The 5,429-nt window shown below is 29.2% G+C and overlaps 2 non-coding genes across 2 annotated transcripts; both read right to left on the reverse strand.

Moving 5' to 3' along the window:
- Nucleotides 1-71, reverse strand: J4E86_011781. Its single transcript has one exon. It is a non-coding gene; the product is annotated as a tRNA-Asn (tRNA).
- Nucleotides 72-3,765: 3,694 nt separating this feature from the next.
- J4E86_011782 lies at nucleotides 3,766-3,836 on the reverse strand. Its single transcript has one exon. It is a non-coding gene; the product is annotated as a tRNA-Met (tRNA).
- Between the last annotated feature and the right edge of the window lie 1,593 nt (nucleotides 3,837-5,429).

The raw sequence follows: 5,429 nt of genomic DNA on the forward strand, positions 1-5,429 counted from the left end.
AGCCTTTAAAATGAATCGAACATTTATCAGAATATTAACAGTATTCCGCTCTACCATTGAGCTATAAAGGCTATTAAAGAATGTTATAAAGATATCTAGTCGCCCCCCGCAAGCTTACGGTTACTTTTTTTTTACAGGGTAATTTATAAATATCCGAACAAAAATTAGAGAGTAAGTAACTATTTCCTTTAAATTAATCTGAAAAATTTTGTATAGGTGAGTTCAAATACTACATTGTTTTTTATTTATTTATTTTATCCTCCCCCGCAAGCTTGCGGGGAGGATAAAAGAGTTTGTTTTATAAAAATATAATACTGATAGGTATAACCTAGGGATGTGAAGGAGTTGAACCTTAAATTTATGATCTGCAATCAAAATGCATAGCCCTATGCAACACACCCCTTTTTTTTTTTGTAGATATACAATTGTAATTATCCACCTTTATAAATCAATATATACTGGGACATATTAAACTATCTGGTAAGGTAATTACTTTTGATATCATGTTAATAATACAAAACAATTATCTTACTAACAATCTAGAGTTAAAGGGTTACACAGTTCTTCTACATATACAGGTAGTATCACCACAAAAGACTTTACCCTTACAATTTGCCCCATTACAAATAGAACCAGGAATATCCGAAATTACGTCGAAAAAATAAGGTAATATACCTTTAATGTAATTCTAATGCATCTTTAATATATGAACAAGATAACACTACAAAAACTTGTGATTGTATAAATGCAATACCTAGTTCTAATCCAGAGAATGCAATTATAAAGGCTAATGGTAATAATCCTAGGATAAAGAAAATGATACCAGAACTCATAATGTTATATGTAAATCCACTTAAGATATTTAAAAGCATGTGACCTGATAATATGTTGGCTGCTAATCTTAATCCTAGAGAAACATTTCTAGCTAAGTACGAGATGAATTCAATTAATACCAGTAAAGGTAATAATCCTAAAGGACAACCAGCTGGAACAAATAAAGAAAAGAATTTTAACCCGTGCTCTTTGAATCCTAACACTGTTGCACCTAATACTACTGTAAAACTAAGTGAGAATGTTAAGATAAAATGAGATGTTGAAGCAAAACTATATGGAACCATTCCAATTAAATTGTTAATTAAGATAAATATAAATAATACATACATAAAAGGAAAATAAGCTTGACCGTTTTTACTATTAATTTGGTTCACCACAATGCTGTGTATAGTTGCGTATAGTGTTTCTTGACTTAAAGATCATTTGTTGGGTGTAATTTTGGCGTGGTTTGTAGCCAATACACTAAAATAGAAAGCTATAAACGCAGCTATAGTCATGTACATCCCTATGTTAGTTATGGATAGGTTCATGTTTGCTAATAATGGTGTGTCTATGCTAAATAGGTTCCTAATTTCAAACTGGTCTAGTGGGCTAAGTATGGTATTGTATTTCATTTATATTTTAAATGCTTTACATAAAGTATAAATTTATTACATAAAGTATAAATTTATTACATTTATACCTTTTACTGGCTTAATAATGAAGTAAAGTAATTTATTACATTTTATAAGTATAGGTAGCTCTTCTTAACTTACAGGTTTTTAAAAAACTATGTACTTTTAAAGTATAAACTTTTCACAATATACTAAATACGTTGTGTATATATCCACAGATTACCATAGCTATACATTCTAGAACGCACGTCGTTGTGGATACATAAGCATCCCACCATTGTGATACAATCTATCACCCGTATGCATAGAAACTATCCCTGTAGCATGTAGTGATAGAACATTCGTTTTAGGAAATAATTCCACCGTATGAGGCCCAAATCCAGTAAACACCTTAAGACCTTTACTATGCTGTGACATTCAATGAGCAGTATTAGGAGGGCATAGATTACAAGTTAATATGGTTTCATAAAAATCACTATGTTGTCTTCAATAATCTAACCAATCTGGGTTTAGAAATGCACCCGGTTTAGGGAAAAGTGCATAAGCCCTATGCTCCCCCATTGAATAATGTCTCAGTCATAAACACTAGGTATAAATGGCCCAAATAGCCCATTAGATAATAGGCATCCACTATAACAAGGTAGTAATCACCAACCACATTATCCCATACTGGTACCAAAGTTAATCCTTATAATCTATAATATAAGTATAAAGGTGATATAATTAGTAAGTAATACATTACACATCAAATATACTACAATATATTTTTATAGAAAATGATTTAAAATCTTATTCCAGGTTATTATGATTCGAACATAACAATTCCTCAACCCAAATGAGGCGCCTAACCAACCTGTCTCTAACCTGTTTATACTATACAATGTACTCTATAAGGTAACTAAGAGATGTTTTAATAAAAAAGAATAAAATTGTACTCAACCTTTAATGTGCATCATAATGTATTGCTATATCGTATCAGCTCAGCTGTATTTGTTACAAAATAATAAATATGGAAAACGGAGAACAAGTTATAAATTATTGTATAATGTTGTCATAAAGAGAAATAACTTGAAAAATACATTCTATGAAATAGATATAAAAATATATTTTTTACCAACAATAAAAATCATAACACAATTATACTATGAAAACCAAAAAAGATTTTTTTTGATATATTGTATACTTTAAGAAGATTGTCTGTACAACATGCTACTGTTTTACTAAACTAATTTGTTATGTTTGCTATACTATTTATTTCCCTGCGGTAAATCCCTTTAAGGTTTCCCCTAAGTTTTTTTTTTTACAAAAATAAATCTATAAAAAAGTAAGGGAAATCCCCGCAGGGGATTAGAATTAGTAGCCTAACGTTTTTGAATATATCTTTATAAAGACAACATAAGATATATTCCTTGGATACAAGTAAGCCGGGTCCTGTACGTAATATTTAACTAAAATAAAGATTAATTAAGGCTTTTTATTTCATAGTTATAATAAAAAACTGAAAGTTTTTATTATTTTAATTTCTGTGTATTACCCAAGCTTTTACCTCACTTTTAAAAAGCTATATTTAAATCACTGGACTTCCCTACTATTCTCCTAAAAATATTAAGTATAATAAAATTAAGATGAATTACATTTGTATCACAAGTTTAAAAACAATATAAAAGTTTTTTATGCTTTTGTTTAGAACTAGTACATTCTAAGTTTATAGATATACATCCGTGGGGATCCGACCAACATCCATCCTCCTCCCCCCGCAGTACTGCGGCAGGGAGCTTACGGTAATTTTTTTTCTTTTGCTTAACTGTTTTTTTCGTTTCTTTTTTTTCAATAAAAAAAAATAAACAAACAGAAAAAAAACAAACTGAAGCAATAAACCATTGGAGCAAAAGAAAAAAAAAGAATTAAGGAAAATGAGTTTAGAATGCGGACAAATTCCATTATATACCTGGAACGATACGTATCCAATTTCATAGCTGGAACCTGTACATAAATTCTGGTGATGTATTGTAAAAAGGCATAAATATAATAGTAGATAATCCACGTTCATCTCCTTTCCTTTAATCCTAACAACATAATTTAATTAACAAAGTATTATGTAAGGTGATTTTTTTAATAGTATACGAAGTGGTATAGGGTTATAGGTTAATACCTTAGTTCTAAGTCCTTACTTTTTTTAGTAATTAAGACATCTTCATAGACAATAATACTGCTAGAAGAATAATTATGAAAACTTACTTTAAAACTGGTCTGTTAAATAATCGGACTTTTGAAATGTAATTTATTTACTATGTTTTTTAATCTGGTTTTTGCCATGAGCCAGAGGAGAAAGTCGAATTCTCATTATTAATGCATGAAATTAATGTTCTACCATTGAACTACTCGGGCTTTTTTTTTATATGGTTTTTTTTTACCTAAATTGCGTTCTATTTTTGCACGTTTATTATAACCCTCCTCTTGTGTATTATAAAGAGCTCTTTTTTTAAAAAGTTGCCCTCTAGAGGGTTCACCTTGTTCAATTTTACTTACATGGCCTTACTGCATAGAGACAATAAAACTAGGTGTGTATGAGCTTATTTTTAGACGGAATGCTTTAAATTCTGCGATTAGATCTTGTCTACTTTTATAATTAGTACTAGTTCTGCACTTTTTATCATAACATTACTATCTACATTAGAAAAAGGGAGCTCACTAAACAATTTAGCTACTTCTTCAGCTGAATCACAAAGAACAGGTGATAAATAACTAGTAAAATATGGTTTAATTATGCTTGTAAAGATTTTCTCCACATAAGGTATTCCTACTTTTTCCACGTAAGGTGTTACTACTTTAATTAGAGTTATACTATAAAAATCTATTGTTAATGAAAAAAACCAATTCGTAATAAAAAGATTACTAACTATATTCAAAATAGACAACGAATCTAATAATACTTTTAGTAACATAGATTATCCAAATACTTGTCAAAATATCTATAAACCCTTTTTTACTAAAAATTTTAAGTAAAACCTGATGCACTGTTGAAAAAAAGAACACCAGAATTCTAGAAATTAGGTGATTAAATTCGAATAATATAAAAGGCAAGTTATCTACTAAGTATGGCAGACTAAAATTTATAAAATGTAAAATTAAAGGTGTAATTAAAAACAATTATAGTTAAACCTGTTAGTTTTTAATGGTAATTCTGTGTTTTTGAGAATAAAGGAATAAGAGAATAAACCAGAAATGAATAAACCCTCCAAATATTCCTATATCTTTCGCTAAAAATAAAAGAGATAAGTTATCATAAGCTATAAAAGCTGAAATAAGTAAGATAATAATCGTTACTCTAGAGTACAAGATAGATTTGTCTCGTCTTTATGAAAAAGCATTAGATAAAAGTAATAATATTAATGAATTTAGTAACCTATCAGAATAGAGAGATTCGAACTCCCCCTCTTACATCCTCCCTCTTTTTTTTGCTACTCCCCTTACTTTATATGTAAAAAGTTAGGACCCCCCCCCAAAAAAAGGGGGGTCCGAACAGGATAGTAATTTCATAGTTATTACGTATTTTTTTTTTAATATAGCCCCCCTCTCTCTCTTATTTTTTTTTGTAATTTATAAAGTAAAGAATGCAAAAAATATGAGAGAGTGGACAAACAGCATGATATATTAAAACTAAGAAAAAAAAAATAGAGAGGAAAGAGCCATTTTCATTCTTCTGAGAAAAGTTGTATAGGTGAAGTATTAGCCTAACTATTTAACTTTAGGATCCTCAATAATATATGGATACAAATAAGAATAATCATACAACATCAACAAAATGTCAGTAAAGTATTCCAGCTTCTAATCCTATATGATGATTATTTGTTAAATGATATGGTAGTACACGTCATAGACCAACAGCTAAAAATGCGGTACCTATCATTACATGTAATCATGAACAATCTATGTTAAAGGCTTTTTATCCTTTATTTCCATTTATTATAGGAATGGGGA

The sequence above is a fragment of the Alternaria arbusti genome (genome assembly GCF_024043155.1).
Source record: "Alternaria arbusti strain BMP 1465 chromosome Unknown scaffold_45, whole genome shotgun sequence".
Lineage (NCBI taxonomy): Eukaryota > Fungi > Ascomycota > Dothideomycetes > Pleosporales > Pleosporaceae > Alternaria > Alternaria arbusti.